Source organism: Bos grunniens, chromosome 7 (assembly GCF_055505025.1).
Source record: "Bos grunniens cultivar Pamir isolate PY7600 chromosome 7, Bosgru_T2T1.0, whole genome shotgun sequence".
Taxonomy (NCBI): Eukaryota; Metazoa; Chordata; class Mammalia; order Artiodactyla; family Bovidae; genus Bos; species Bos grunniens.
The window spans coordinates 93,912,235-93,929,697 of NC_141171.1; the positions used below are offsets into that span (position 1 = coordinate 93,912,235).

At 39.1% G+C, this 17,463-nt stretch overlaps 1 protein-coding gene across 15 annotated transcripts in view; it reads right to left on the bottom strand.

The window, feature by feature from the left end:
- KIAA0825 (KIAA0825 ortholog) overlaps positions 1-17,463 on the bottom strand; it is a 428,558-nt gene that overhangs the window by 386,267 nt on the left and 24,828 nt on the right. For all 15 annotated transcript variants that reach the window (XM_086413109.1, XM_086413116.1, XM_086413110.1 and 12 more), the window contains exon 2: positions 3,883-4,029. The gene's annotated coding sequence lies outside the window, so the exon portion shown is untranslated. The remainder of the gene's footprint in view (positions 1-3,882; positions 4,030-17,463) is intronic.

Here is a 17,463-nt window from a genome sequence, read left to right on the forward strand (position 1 = left end):
TCCAACTTTATTAATTACATAAATCTGAAACTGTTGTAAATGAATTGGTGTGAAGGCTTTGGCCTATGTTATTTAAAAGATTATTTTGTTTCTATGCCAGAAAGCTTTTTCTACATTGTAGGTGTGCACTGAGCTCATTTATTTGAATAGCTTTCTTTGAATTTAGAAAGAGATATTTTTGTTTTAAAAATTCATTTTAATCAAATAGAAATCAGAACTGGTATTAGTATGAACAATAATAATGACTTTAAACATTTGTTCAAGCAAGAGCACTAGTATAGTTGAGATAAATTTGTAAGAGTTAGCCAAATCCTTCACATACAACTGTATGCATTTTCACACTACTATACAATGCAGCCTAATTACCTCATGCTAGAATCATGATGGTGATATCATTCACCTAGAGCTAGACATCTTGGAATGCAAAGTCAAGTGGGCCTTAGGAAGCATCACTATGAACAAAGCTAGTGGAGGCAATGGAATTCCTATTTGGAATTTGGAATTCCTATTAGGAATCTAGAATTCCTATTAGGATTTGAGCTACTTCAAACCCTAAACGATGATGCTGTGAAAGTGCTGCACTCAATACGTCAGCAAATTTGGAAAACTCAACAGTAGCCACAGGACTGAAAAAGTTCAGTTTTCATTCCAATCCCTAAGAAAGGCAATGCCAAAGAATGTTCAAACTACCGAACAATTGCACTCATCTCACATGCTAGCAAAGTAATGCTCAAAATTCTCCAAGCCAGGCTTCAACAGCACGTGAATCGTAAACTTCCAGATGTTCAAGCTGGTTTTAGAAAAGGCAGAGGAACGAGAGATCAAATTGCCAACATCCACTGGATCATCGAAAAAGCAAGAGAGTTCCAGAAAAACATCTACTTCTGCTTTATTGACTATGACAAAGTCTTTGACTGTGTGGATCATAATCAACTGTGGAAAATTCTGAAAGAGATGGGAATACCAGGCCATCTGACCTGCCTCCTGAAAAATCTGGATGCAGGTCAAGAAGCAACAGTTAGAATTGGACATGGAACAACAGACTGGTTCCAAACTTGGAAAGGAATATATCAAGGCTGTATATTGTCACCCTATTTATTTAACTTATATGCAGAGTACATCATGAGAAACGCTGGGCTGGAGGAAGCACAAGCTGAAATCAAGATTGCCAGGAGAAATATCAATAACCTCAGATATGCAGATGACACCACCCTTATGGCAGAAAGTGAAGAAGAACTAAAGAGCCTCTTAATGAAAGTGAAAGAGGAGAGTGAAAAAGTTGGCTTAAAATTCAACATTTAGAAAACTAAGATCATGGCATCTGGTCCCATCACTTCATGGCAAATAGATGGAGAAACAATGGAAACCATGAGAGACTTTATATTTTGGGCTCCAAAATCACTGAAGATGGTGACTGCAGCCATGAAATTAAAAGACGCTTACTCCTTGGAAGAAAAGCTATGACTAACCTAGACAGCAAGTTAAAAAGCAGAGACATTACTTTACCAACAAAGGTTCATCAAGTCAAGCTTTGGTTTTTCCAATAGTCATGTATGGATGTGAGAGTTGGACTGTGAAGAAAGCTGAGCACTGAAGAATTGATGCTTTTGAACCGTGGTGTTGGAGAAGACTCTTGAGAGTCCCTTGGACTGCAAGGAGGTCCAACCAGTCCATCCTAAAGGAGATCAGTCCTCAGTATTCATTGGAAGGACTGATGCTGAAGCTGACACTCCAATACTTTGGCCACCTGATGCAAAGAACTGACTCACTGGAAAAGACCCTGATGCTGGGAGTGATTGAAGGCAGGAGGAGAAGGGGGTGACAGAGGATGAGATGGCTGGATGACATTACCAACATAATGGACATGAGTTTGAGTAAGCTCCGGGAGTTGGTGATGGACAGGGAAGCCTAGCATGCTGCAGTCCATGGGATCGCAAAGAGTCGGACCACGACCGAGCGATGGAACTGAACTGAACTGAGGAACGGTAAAAGCTGGAGAGTCAGTGAAGGAGAAGATATGAAATATGAAGTCTTATATTTGGGGTTGGCCAGTATATATTTGAGTCAGCCAGAAAAGATCAATAAATAATTTGCCTCTCTTTCCACTTTTCATTTCTCTAACGTGGGTGATGAAAAAGACAACTGTGAGACAGATTCTGATATTTATTTTTCTAAATTAAAACCATATTCAGCATATGACCTGCCCAATGAGATCATGACAGATAAGAATCAAGGAAATGGGTAGAATTATTTTTCTCTCCTCTTTCCCTTCTCTCTCTCCCTGCAGAAGGGAGTAAGGAAGGCTCCATGCTCCTCCTTGAATGTCCAATGGGGTATGAGAATTTTTTTTTTAAACATTCAACCCAACACAACAGATTTTTACTTTATATTTGCTTTCTAAACAAGTGTTACCTTTAAAAAAAAAATCACATTTGCCCCCAAATCTGCATAAAAGTGTTTATATAAAAGGCTGGCATATGGAAAAATTTAAGGTAGAGTTACCTATACTTAATTATACTGAATAAGTATATTTCTATTGAAATAATTGTCAGGATTAACTTGTATTCTAAGTGAAAAAACAATCACCTGTGGGAATTATGATTCTTAATATCTAGGGATTATAATCAACAAAATTGGGTGGTTTGGATTAGAAGAACAAGAACACAATTATACCAACATCATGTTTTGTCATTTGGGCTTACAATGGTCTGAATCAAAATCTTGAAAAACAGAAATTTACCAAATGCCTGAGCTAACTTTTTCCACTTACAAGGCAGGTAATAGCTGTATCTCAGTACCAGAGAGTCAAGGAATTTCACTTCAGTGTGACCTATTTATGCCTCTCAGATTCATCATATGCATTTTTTAATGACCCCGAACCAAAGAAAATGTAGAAACCTATTTGAAAAGCTGACATTAAGGTTGTGACACCAGCGAAAACAACAAGAGAATCTAAAGTTAAACTGACACACAATCCCCAAATCAGTCTGTTACACTCCTAATTTAAAAAACAGTTACTATGTGAAAAAGTGATGGCATGTCAGCCTTTGCTTTGAAACCTCTGAATTTTGTCATTTGGTGTTTGTGTCACAACCTTAATATTATTTAAATATACTTTTAATATCTATTATTTAAAAAATATCCTTGAATTGAAGATACTCTGAAGCTTTGAAGAAGCCAACCTCAAAGCACTGCATTCCTAGCATGCCACTTTTATTAGAAGTGGTGCATAAAACATTTCCTGTTGACAAATCTAATTCATTAAAAGGTGAGATGGATGCATTTTAAAATAACTGGCTGGCATCATTATCTGCAGCACCTTTTATAAATTATTCCTCTTTTCCCTTTTGACTGAACTTGTCACAGTTCTCTCTTTCAGAGTCTGAGTGTTATGCCTTATAGTCAATGCTTTCAACATGTTTAGACAAGTCATAAGTTAAATAAGCAGTGGTACTTTATTTTCTAGAAATGAGAAAGGGTAGCAGAAGTATTTACAGATAATTTCAGTCAATTCATTGATTTTTAGCTAAGGACAAGGAAAGTCAGCTAGTGCTAGTTTCATCTTACACAAAGGATTTAAAAATAAAACTATACTGTTTGAGGAAAAGGGAGAATTTCAAAGAAAGGAACATAAAGAGAGATGCTGGCAGCCCTGCTGCAGTAGTGCGCAGAAGACTTACTTTAAAATTGAATTGTGCTTCCCCTGACATCGGAGATCAGGTACATCATAAAGCTGACAGCTGGCTGGCATGCTGCCTTCCTAGAGGAAAATGCTAACTGCATTTCTCTTCGAGGCCAAAGGAATAGAATTATAGAAGCTTTCAAGCAAACTGGGAAGATGGAGGACAAGTCATTTAAAATATGATGAAAAGCATTTCTTACCTAATTTTGTTTCAGAAGATTCTAAGAATGAGCTGGTCTTCTAATCCTAACGTAGGTGGTAACTTATTTCCTTCTGAGGTGTCAGTAGAAGAGCTGCCTTTTCGTCAGTGTCTTCAGCAGCTTTTTTCCCAAATATACAAAGCACACCTATAAAATAATTAGATATAGCTTTATCACCCACGTGGAGGAGGCACAGTCACAACATTACTGATTTCATTGGCAGTGACAGCACTACCGTTAAGGTATGATATACAGACTCGATCCAAGAGATGCTAGAAACACATAAAGACATCCTGAAGTCGGGGCACCTTAAAGAAGCTTATTAACAAGACGACTCATAGAGTATTGGCACATGGATAACAGACGCACCTTAAAAATATGCACAAAGTAGCCCTTTTATTATCACTGAGTTTTCAAATGTTCCTAAAGAAACGTAGATCACAGACAGTAAGGGATGGCTGCACCATATGAATCAAGCAATACCTTTCAGTACAATTAGAGCTTTCTTGTTTAATTACCAGTTGCCCAGAACTGTTTCTTAAAGCCATATTTGGGACATCCCTGGAGGTCCATTGGTTAAGATTCCAAGTTTCCAATATAGGGGACTATGGTTCGATTCCTGGTCAGGGAACTAAGATTCCACATGCCACATCATGAGGCCAAAATATTACAAAGTAAATTTTAAAATTTAAATAAAAAAAAAATCATTTCCCCACTCTTCTAGGTTATTCATTTCCCCACTCTTCTAGGTTATCTTGATAAAGCAGATTCCGACTCAGCTGATCTGGGGTCAGGACCTGAGATTCTGTGTTTCTAATAACCTCCCAAGTAAAGTCACCAAAGAGGTGAGTCTGGTTTAAACAGTCACTACTGAGGTTCCACCAATCTACCTGACTTTGCCTGCATCAAAATACACTGCAGTCATTCTTGTTTTTTGGCCTCTGTCTCTCTATATAATTTTTAAATCTTTTGTCAAGTAGTCTCTCCTCCCCTCAGAAATACACATAAATTTGATTGAACTGATCCAACTGGGCATTACTGGTTGGGACATAGACTTGGATTACTGTTTTTCCAGTGGTCATGTATGGATGTGAGAGTTGGACTGTGAAGAAAGCTGAGCACCGAAGAATTGATGCTTTTGAATTGTGGTGTTGGAGAAGACTCTTGAGAGTCCCTTGGACTGCAAGGAGATCCAACCAGTCCATTCTGAAGGAGATCAGCCCTGGGACTTCTTTGGAAGGAATGATGATAAAGCTGAAACTCCAATATTTTGGCCACCTCATGTGAAGAGTTGACTCATTGGAAAAGACTGTGATGCTGGGAGGGATTGGGGGCAGGAGGAGAAGGGGACGACAGAGGATGAGATGGCTGGATGGCATCACTGACTCGATGGGCATGAGTCTGAGTGAACTTCAGGAGTTGATGATGGAGAGGGAGGCCTGGCGTGCTGCAATTCATGGGGTCACAAAGAGTCGGACACGACTGAGCAACTGAACTGAACTGATCCAACTGGGCACCTATAAAACCTTATTTCCCAAAGCCATGTGTATGACATATCACTCCACTTATTGAGGTTCTACTGTCACAAAATAATGCTTTATTATTTCCTCATGGGAGTTTTGCACATCTCGTTATGTTAGATTTGTTCCCAGGAACTTCGTATTTTGAATGTTACTATAAATAATATCTCTTTGCAAGGGCTTTTTCATGTTTTGTTTATATTTGTGTAATTTTGTACATCGATATGTTTACCCAGGATATCTGTAAAACTCTTACTACACTTTTCTGTAGCTTGACATTATGAACATTCCAAAATCTATAATTATTTCTTTATCTTGCCTTACTAAAAGGAAAAGAAAAGAAGTCAAACAGTAAGTATATTATTTAATAGAAAAAAAAAAGCTATTTGATGATTTGTGATCAGTCAGAATGATTTCTTCATTAGGCTTGAAAGTGAAGTCGCTCAGTTGTGTCCAGCTCTTAGCGACCCTGTGGACTGTAGCCTACCAGGCTCCTCCATCTGTGGGGTTCTCCAGGCAAGAATACTGGAGTGGGTTGCCATTTCCTTCTCCAGGGGATCTTCCCAACCCAGGGATCGAACCCTGGTCTCCTGCATTGTAGGCAGACGTTTTACCCTTTGAGCCACCTCAACTATAAAACTAATATGAAGAAGGCTCTAGATATTTCTCTCAATATTTATTGATTGTTCTCATACTTCTTGCCTTTCCCTGCTATCTGCAATACAAGTGCTTAAACATTACTAACATCTATTAATCCAAGCTGATATCCAGCTAAAACTTCATCAGAAACAGGCGAAACGCCTCAGTGACAATTTGGCCAGTCTACGAACTAAATCTGAACAAAATAGAAAACGGAGGAATTCTAATGCGAGACATGGTTCAGTTTGGTTAAAGAACTAAGTGGAGATGCCCACTTTAGGGAGCCATTATAGAGATACAACATATTACCTATACTCCATATCTGAAATCACAAGATTTCATGCAAAACCATAAATAACTGAAATTGCTTTCTTGATGACAATGTCAGCCTATAGAGTGAATTGTCCTTCAATGATAACTTTCAACAGCTGACCAAGGGAAAAAAATCAAGACTTACTTTTCTAGAAACTGTCAACATTGGTAATGTTGCTCACCTGACAAAAAGTGAGTGTACACAGGTAAAAGAAAATGTAAACCCAAAGGTATGTGGGGTACAGAATCAGGTAAAGAAAGAGAAAGGGCAGTAACTAAAATAATAATAACCACTACAATAATAATAAAAAAAATACAACAAACTGTTCTTTAAAAATGGGTTCATAATCCACTAAAAAAATAACTATGAAGAAACATGGCAATGCAGAATGGCATCACCAATTCAATGGACACGAGTCTGAGCAAACTCTAGGAGATTGTGAAGGATAGGGACGCTTGGTGTGCTGCAGTCCATGGGGTCACAAAGGGTCAGAAATGACTGAGTGACTAAATACACAGAAAATCCTGAAAAGAACAGATGAGAGCAGGACCCAAGAAGATGTGGTACGTATATACAATGGAATATTACTCAGCCATAAAAAGAATGAAATGATGCCATTTGCAGGAACATGGATGGACCTAGAGATTGTCATATTAAGTCAAAGAAAAATAATCATATCACTTACATGTGGAATCTAAAAAAATGATACAAATGAACAAAAACAGAAATAGACTCACAGAATCTGAAAAGAAATTTATAGCTACCAAAGGGGAAAAGGTCGAGGTAGGGGAGGAATAAATTAGGAGTTTGGGATTAACATATACACACTGCTATATATAGAACAGAGTACTAGGAAAGGTAGCATGGGTGCCTCCATAGAAAAATCTGCCTCATTCTGGCTTCAGCAGACTTCCAGCATAATCATGGTTACCCGCCTATTCACTCTAAAACAAACTGTACCATCAAATCGGTGCCACCCAAATGTAGTTTCTAGGCAGCTTCTGGACTTGCTTCTTTGTAATATGAAAGCACAGCCAAGGACTATCGGGCATTTGAAGAAAATCGTTTTGCTTTGTGTTTACATCTGAAAACCAATATAAAACAAAAATGTGCCCCAAAAGAAGATGGAGAGAAGTCAAACCTTAGAGCTAGATAAAACTGACAAATACAACCATTTTAGTCACCTCGTCACCCATAAATAGACCAAAAGAAGATAATGATTTGAGGAGTATTGATATCTGAAAAACTACTCATTTTTAGGTAAGAAAACTAGGACCCTGTTGTATTCTAGCCGAGAGGTGCTCTTGTCGATATCAACCACAATTCAGTGAGTACAGAGGTTCTTCCAGAGTGGGGAAGATCACCAGAACTTTGCAGAGGTCAAAGGGGGCTCAGTGGTACTTGAGTGGTGGGTGATGCCAGCCTTTTGCAGTGTTTCACTGGAAGTGATGGCCTTACAACAGGGAGCAAGCACAGAGAGTCAACAGCTCTATTAATCCAAGTTATGTTCACCCTTGGGGCAAGTACATTCTTGACTATGGCAAAGAGTATGTCCAATGGAGGCCTGAGAGGAACAAAGCTACCCACGCATTGCTGAGGCTGAACAATCACAGCACAGAGGAAATGGGAAAGGGTTCAGTAGGAACCAAAGTGGGGAACACTTGAAAACAATGTAAATTTTAAATGTGTTCCTCTATCAATACAGAGATTCATGAGCAGATGACAGATAATTTACTGACTTGAAGTGTTTGCGCACATTCACTGTCTGGCCATCAGCTTATCATTTAAGCTTCACAGAGAGAGAGGCAAGTCCCAGGAAGCCAAATGTAAAACTAATAACAAGAATCTCAAAAAGAAATAAAGAAAAAGTACATAAGTGGCTACCTATCACAAGGGAAATAGATGTTACTGATTTAATTTAGGCAAATTACTAAACAAAAAAACAAGCAAATAAAGCAGTAACAGGGAGAAAAAAAAATCAGAATCCAGAGTTGCCACAATATATGATCTAAAGTATCTACTTTTCAACAAGATATTATAAGATATGCAAGGAGGGAAAAAGTGGCCAATAGAAACTGGATATCTCTAGATATTGAATTTAAACACAGTCTTTAAAGCAGAATTATAAATAAATTCAATGAACCAAAGGTGACCACACTTAAAAAACAAAACGAAAGTAAGGCAATGATGAATTTAAAAAAATGAAATTCTCAATAATGAGAAAAAATGTTGGAAAACAACTAAATGGAAATTTTAGACTTGAAAGTATATTAAGTGAAAATTCACTTTAGGAACCTGACAACACATTCACGATGACCTGAAGGATTAGTGAATTTAAAAGTGCTGTGCTTAGGGCTCAGTCATGTTCAACTCTTTGTGAGCAAATGGGCTGTAGCCTTCCAGGCTCCTCTGTCCATGGGGACTCTCCAGGCAAGAATACTGGAGTGGGCTGACATGCCCTCTCCAGGGAATCTTCTGAATACAGGGATCAAACACAGGTCACCTGCACTGCAGGAGGATTCTTTACTGTCTGATCCACCAGGGAAGCCCAAGAATACCGGAGTGGGTAGCCTAGCCTATCCCTTCGCCAGGGGATCTTCCTGACCCAGCAATCAAACCTGGGCCTCCTGAATTTCAGGCGGATTCTTTACCAGCTGAGCTACCAAGGAAGACCAGTGGATTTAAAATCAGTTCAGCCAGTTGCTCAGTTGTGTCTGACTCTTTGCGACCCCATGGACTGCAGCACACCAGGCCTCCCTGGTATCACCAAATCCCAGAGCTTGCTCAAACTCATGATAGAGTCGGTGATGCCATCCAACCACCTTATCCTCTGTCGTCTACTTTTCCTAACTTCAATCTTTCCCAGCGAGTCAGTTCTTCACATCAGGTGACCAAAGTATTGGAGTTTCAGCTTCAGTATCACTCCTTCCAATGAACACTCAGGACTGATCTCCTTTAGGATGGACTGGTTGGATCTCCTTGCAGTCCAAGGGACTCTCAAGAGTCTTCTCCAACACCATAGTTCAAAAGCGTCAATTCTTAGGTGCTCAGCTTTCTTTATGGTTAAACTCTCACATCCATACATGACTACTGGAAAAACCATAGGTTTGACCAGACAGGCCTTTGACAGCAAAGTAACATCTTTGCTTTTTAATATGCTGTCTAGGTTGGTCATAGCTTTTCTTCCAAGGAGCAAGAGTCTTTTAATTTTATGGCTGCAGTCACCATCTGCAGTGATTTTGGGGCCCAAGAAAATAAAGTCTCTCATTGTTTCCATTGTTTCCCTATCTATTTACATGAAGCGATAGGACTGGATCCCATGATCTTCATTTTTTGAATGCTGAGCCTTAAGCCAACATTTTCACTCTCCTCTTTCACTTTCATCAAAAGGCTCTTTAGATCCTCTTCACTTTCTGCCATAAGGGTGGTATCATCGCCGTATCTAAGGTTATTGATGTTTCTCCCAGCAATACAGATTCCAGCTTGTGCTTCTTCCAGCCCAGCATTTCTCATGATATACTCTGCATACAAGTTAAATAAGCAGGGTGACAATATACAGCCTTGACGTACTCTTTACCAGATTTGGAACCAGTCTGTTGTTCCACGTCTGGTTCTAACTGTTGCTTCTTGACCTGCATACAGATTTCTCAGGAGGCAGGTCAGGTGGTCTGGTATTCCCATCTCTTGAAGAATTTTCCACAGTTTGTTGTGATCTACACAGTCAAAGGCTTTGGCATAGTCAATAAAGCAGAAGTAGATGTTTTTCTGAAACTCTCTTGCTTTTTTGATGATCCAGTGGATGTTGGCAATTTGATCTCTGGTTCCTTTGCCTTTTCTAAATGCAACTTGAACATCTGGAAGTTCATAGTTCACGTACTGTTGAAGCCTGGCTTGGAGAATTTTGAGCATTACTTTGCTAGCATGTGAGATGAGTGCAATTGTGCAGTAGTTTGAACATTCTTTGGTATTGCCTTTCTTAGGGATTGGAATGAAAGCTGACCTTTTCCAGTCCTGTGGCCACTGCTGAGTTTTCCAAATTTGCTGGCATATTGAGTGCAGCACTTTGACAGCATCATCGTTTAGGATTTGAAATAGCTCAGCTAGAATTCTATCACCTCCACTAACTTTGTTTGTAGTAACACTTCCTCTGGTAGACTTGACTTTGCATTTCAATATGAATTTAAAATAGATGCATATAAATAGAACAAAGAGAAAAAATAGTTTTTAAAGAATGAGCAAAGACTCATACATTTTGGATAATCATAACCATATCAAAAAGCATGTAATGAATATCTCAGAAAAAAATGGAGACACAAAAAGGGATAGAAAAAATATATATGAAAAAATAAAGAATAAAAAATATACCAAATTTGTAAAACCATTCATGTACTCATCAAAAGCTCAATAGATCCCACGCAGGACAAATGTAAAGAGATGGATATTCCAACATAATCAAACCACTGATGGACAAAGACAAACAGAAAATCTTAAAAGCAGCAAGGGAAAAGTAAATGCTCATGTAATGTGAGCATCCATGAAACAATGGAGGCCAGAAGTCAGTGAAATGAGAAATTCAAAATGCTGAAAGAAAAAACTGTCCACTAAGTATCCTATATTGAGAATCAGATCAGATCAGATCAGATCAGTCGCTCAGTCGTGTCCGACTCTTTGCGACCCCATGAATCGCAGCACGCCAGGCCACCCTCTCCATCACCAACTCCTGTAGTTCACTCAGACTGACGTCCATCGAGTCAGTGATGCCATCCAGCCATCTCATCCTCTGTCGTCCCCTTCTCCTCCTGCTCCCAATCCCTCCCAGCATCAGAGTCTTTTCCAATGAGTCAACTCTTCGCATGAGGTAGCCAAAGTACTGGAGCTTCGGCTTTAGCATCATTCCTTCCAAAGAAATCCCAGGGCTGATCTCCTTCAGAATGGACTGGTTGGATCTCCTTGCAGTCCATGGGACTCTCAAGAGTCTTCTCCAACACCACAGTTCAAAAGCATCAATTCTTCAGCGCTCAGCCTTCTTCACAGTCCAACTCTCACATCCATACATGACCACAGGAAAAACCATAGCCTTGACTAGACGAACCTTTGTTGGCAAAGTAATGTCTCTGCTTTTGAATATGCTATCTAGGTCGGTCATAACTTTCCTTCCAAGGAGTAAGCATCTTTTAATTTCATGGCTGCAGTCACCATCTGCTGTGATTTTGGAGCCCAGAAAAATAAAGTTTGACACTGTTTCCACTGTTTCCCCATCTAGTTCCCATGAAGTGATGGGACCAGATGCCATGATCTTCGTTTTCTGAATGTTGAGCTTTAAGTCAACTTTTTCACTCTCCACTTTCACTTTCATCAAGAGGCTTTTTAGTTCCTCTTCACTTTCTGCCATAAGGGTGGTGTCATCTGTATATCTGAGGTTATTGATATTTTTCCCGGCAATCTTGATTCCAGCTTGTGTTTCTTCCAGTCCAGCGTTTCTCATGATGTACTCTGCATAGAAGTTAATTGAGAATAACTACCTTTAAATTGAAAGCAAAATAGAGCCATCACTTTAAAACTGAAGATAAAGATTGAGAATTTGTTACTAACAGACATGTATAAGAAAATATTAAGGGAAATCCTTCAAACTGAAAGGAAATGACATCAGATGGTAACCTAAATCCACAGTAATAAACAGAGCTCCAGAAATGGCAACATGTGGGCTAACAGAAAGACTCTCTAAAATGTTACCTTGTTTCTTTTAACTGAACTCTATAAAAGATAGAAGTTGCATAAAGCAATAACTATAATAATGCATTGTTTATTTTAAAACATGTAGACATGTAATACACATGGTAATAATAGAAATGGGAAAAAGGAATAAAACTATGCTGGAACAAAATTTCTCTATTTTATGAAAATTTAGTTGATATTAAATGCTTAAGCTTGTTCTGGTAAATTAAGATGTAGATTATATTCTCTAGTGCAAACATTAAGAAAATAACTTTTTAAAAGGTAAAGTTTCACTAGAAATTAAAATATGACTATATTAAAAATACGAATCTAATATAAAAGAAGGCAACAAAGGTAGAGGAAAGAAATAAGAAAGATAAGTCATATAAAAACAAAGTAATATGGAAAATGCAAACTGATCACATCCACAAATACATTAAATGTTAAAGGTCTAAACACCTCAATTAAAAGGCAGAAATTGTGAGGCTAGATAAAAAAGGAAGATGCAACCATGTATCATCTGTAACAGACATATTTTTCACTCAAAGAGAATAAATAAATTAAAAGTTAAGAGATGGAAAAGATAAGCCATGCAAACAGTACACATAAGAGTTGGAGCTACTAAAATTAGACAAAATAAGCTTCAAGGAATAGTATTTGAGAAAAATGGATATAAAAGGGTCAATACATTAGAAAGATACTATATTTACAAATATATATGCACCTAAAGGGCTTTCCTGGTGGCTCAGCAGTAAAGAATCAGCCTGCAACGCAGGAGCCGTGGGTTCTATCCCTGGGTAGGGAAGATACCCTGGAGGAGAGCATGGCAATCCACTGCAGTACTCTTGCCTGGAGGATCCATGGACAGAGGAGCCTGGAAGGCAACAGTCCATACGGTTGCAAAGAATCAGACACGACTGAAGTGACTTAGCACACATGCACCTAAAACAGCACCTCAGAATCAATGGAGCAAAACATGAGAGAATTGAAAGAAGAAATTTGAGACTATTTGAGAATTATAATTATATACCTAAATCCTCTGCACTAAGTAATTGATGGAATTAAACAGAAAATCAGCAAAAGTACAGAAGATCTGAATACTATCAATCTACATAATCTAATTTCTACATATAGACTACTCCACTTAATCATGGCAGGATACACATTTTTTCCCAAAGGTCAATTTTTTTTTTTCAAAAATAGATCATATTCCAGGTCATAAAAAGTACCATAAATTTCAAAGCAATAAGATCATAAAAGGTATGTTCTATAAGTACAACAGAATTAACTCAGAAATCAATAGCATTAAAAAAATCTTAGAAAACTCCTAATATTTGAAAATTAAAGAACATTTAAATAACAAGTCAAAAAGGAATCACAGAAGATCTTAGAAAGTATTGTTTACTAAATTATAGTGGAAACACAATGTGTCACATTTTATGAGACACACAAAAAGCTGTAGAAGGAAATCTATAGCTTGAAACACGTATCAAAAAAGAAGGGACTTCCCTGGTGGTAAAAGGGTTAAAATCTACCTGCCAATGCAGGGGACATGGGTCTGATCCCTGGGTCCAAGAAGACTCCACATGTCAAAGGGCAAGAAACGCTGCAAGCCACAACTACTGAACCCTGCATGCCCGAGAGCCTGTGCTCTGCAACGAAAGAGGCCACTGTGATGAGAAGCCTGCACAGCAACTAGAGAGCAGCCCCCACTCGCCACAATTACAGAAGGCCTACACACAGCAACAAAGACCCACCACAGCCAAAAATAAACAAAGAAATAAACACAAAGAAAGGTCTCAACCAAGTAGCTTCAGATTCAGTTTCACGGGACTTCCCTGGAGGTCCAGTGGCTGAGGCTCTGTGCTACAAATGCCAGGGGGCCCAGGTTCAAGCCTTGATCAGGGAACTAGATCCCACATGCTCCAACTAAAGCACCTGCATACCACAATGAAGACTCGGTGCGGTCAAAAAAACACAAAGATTCAGTCTCAGAACACTAGAAAAAGAAGAACAAACCACATGCAAAGTAAGAAGAAGAAGGGCAACATAAAGATTACAGCAGAAATAAATGATACAGAAAAGAGAAAAGCAATAGACAGCAAAAGTCAAAATTGATTTTTGAAAATGTTAACAAAACTGCAAATACTTAGCTAGATTGAGCAAGAAAAAAAAGAAAAACAGCACAAATCACCAAAATAATGAATGAAAAAGATAGCACTACTGGTCATACAGAAACTGAAAAGATTATAAAACAACACAATGAACAACTTTATGCCAAAAAAGTAGACATACAGATGAAATGGACACATATTTAGAAAGATATAAATGACCAAAACCAAATTAAGAAGAAGTGTAAAAATTGAGCAGATCTAAAACAAGTAAAGAGACTGAATCAGTAATTTAAAATCTTCCCACAAGGAAAAGCAAAGATCCAAGGTCTTCACTGGTGAATTCTATGAAATAAAAAAAATAAAATAATACCAACATTTCACAAACTCATTTTAAAAACAGAGGAAAGAAACCTTTCTCACTCTGTGATGATAGTATTACCCTAAAATCAAAGTCAAACAAACACATCAGAAGAAAATGAAACTGCAGGCTAAATAATTATATTAAAAAAGAAATCTAAAATCAATATCATAACCTTGAACTGTAAGAAACTAGAAAAAGAAGAGCAAGCTAAACCTAAAGCAAGCAGAAAGAAGAAAATAACAGGTTAAATTAGAAATAAATAAAAAGAGAACAGAAAAAATACAGAAAATCAATGAAACTAAAAAGATTATTTGAAAAGATGAACAGAATTGATGAAGCGTTAGCTAGACTCACACACAGACAAATACACACATACTGTACAAATACACAAAAAACAGAGGTAAGACTGAAATTACTAATATTAGGAATGAAAGGAGGAACACTATTACTAAAATTACAGAAATAAAGAGATTATAAGGGGATATAATAAAGAAGTGTTCATTATTACATTTTATAACCTAGATGAAATAGACAAATCCTAAAAAGACATGAAGTTCTGAAATGACTGGGGACTAAGAAATATGAAATGACCTATTAGAAGAAAGCAGATTGAATTAACGATCAAAATACTTTCTCACAAAGATAAGCACACATCAGATGGTTTAACTGATGAATCTTCCAAAAATTAATATTCCCTGGTAGCTCAGCTGGTAAAAAAATCTGCCTTCAATGCAAGAGACCCTAGTTCAATTCCTGGGTCAGGAAGATTCCCTGAGAAGGCAACGGCTACCCACTTTAGGCCAGTATTCTGGCCTAAAGAATTCTATGGACAGAGGAGACTGGTGGGCTACAGTCCATGGGATCCCAAAGAGCTGGACAGGACTGAGTGACTTTCACTCACTTCACAAATCCTCCCAAAAACAGAAGAGGAGGGAGCACTTCTCAACTCATGCTCTATGGCCAGCATTACCTTGGTACTAAAACCAGAAAAAACCACTACAAGAATGCAAAACTATAGACCAATATCCCTTATGAATATATAGATTAAAATACTTGGCAAAATATTAACAAATTCAATCCAGTAACATATAAAAGTACTTTGCTGCTGCTGCTAAGTCGCTTCAGTCCTATCTGACTCTGTGCGACCCCATAGACGGCAGCCCACCAGGCTCGCCAACCCTGGGATTCTCCAGGCAGGAATACTGGAGTGGGTTGCCATTGCCTTCTCCAATGCATGAAAGTGAAAAGTGAAAGTGAAGTCGCTCAGTTGTGTCCAACTCCTAGTGACCCCATGGACTGCAGCCCACCAGGCCCCTCCGTCCATGGGATTTTCCAGGCAAGAATACTGGAATGGGTTGCCATTGCCTTCTCCGTAAAAGTACTTTACACCGTGGCTAAGCACTATAAGCGCGACGGCTGCGACAGACCACGCAGAAGCAAGGCGAGAGGAGCTACCCGTTGCCCAAGGCCAGGGGTGGCGGCCGGGAGGAGCTACCACACGCCTAAGGTCAGGGGAGCCGGCCAAGAGAAGCAACCCGATGTCCAAGGAGCAGTGGCTGCACGGGTGCAGGAGGGCCAAGAGGAGCTACTCCACGTTCAAGGTCAGGAGGGGCGGCCATGAGGAGATACCCCTTGTCCAAGGTAAGGAGCAGTGGCTACACTTTGCTGGAGCAGCCGTGAAGAGATACCCCACGTCCGAGGTAATAGAAACCCAAATAAGACGGTACGTGTTGCAAGAGGGCATCAGAGGGCAGACACCCTGAAATCATAATCACAGAAAACTAGTCAATCTAATCACTCGGACCACAGGCTTGTCTAACGCAATGAAACTAAGCCATGTCATGTGCGGCCACCCAAGACAGGCAGGTCATAGTAGACAGGTCTGACAGGATGTGGTCCACTGGAGAAAGGAATGGCAAACCACTTCAGTATTCTTGCCTTGAGAACCCCATGAAGAGTATGAAAAGGCAAAATGATAGGACACTGAAAGAGGTTGGTAGGTGCCCAATATGCCACAGGAGGTAAGTAGAGAAATAACTCCAGAAAGAATGAAGGGATGGAGCAAAAGCAAAACCAATACCCAGTTGTGGATGTGACGCATGATAGAAGCAAGGTCCGACGCTGTAAAGAGCAGTATTACATAGGAACCTGGAATGTCAGGTCCATGAATCAAGGCAAATTGGAAGTGGTCAAACAGGAGATGGCAAGAGTAAACGTCGACATTCTAGGAATCAGCGAACTAAAATAGACTGGAATGGGTGTCATTCCAGTTAACTCAGAGGACCATTATATCTACTACTGCAGGCAGGAATCCCTTAGAAGAAATGGAGTAGCCATTATGGTCAACAAGAGTCTGAAATGCAGTACTTGGATGCAATCTCAAAAATGACAGAATGATCTCTGTTCGTTTCCAAGGCAAACCATTCAATATCACGGTAATGCAAGCCTACGCCCCAACCAGTAATGCTGAAGAAGCTGAAGTTGAACAGTTCTGTGAAGACCTACAAGACCTTCTAGAGCTAACATCCAAAAAAGATATCCTTTTCATTATAGGGGACTGGAATGCAAAAGTAGGAAGTCAAGAAACACCTAGAGTAACAGGCAAATTTGACCTTGGAACACGGAATGAAGCAGGGCAAAGGATAATAGAGTTTTGCCAAGAGAACGCACTGGTCATACCAAACACCTCTTCCAACGACACAAGAGAAGACTCTACACATGGACATCACCAGATGGTCAACACCGAAATCAGATTGATTATATTCTTTGCAGCCAAAGATGGAGAAGCTCTATACAGTTAGCAAAAACAAGACCGGGAGCTATCTGTGGCTCAGATCATGAACTACTTATTGCCAAATTCAGACTTGAAGAAAGTAGGGAAAACCACTAGACCATTCAGGTATGACCTAAATCAAATCC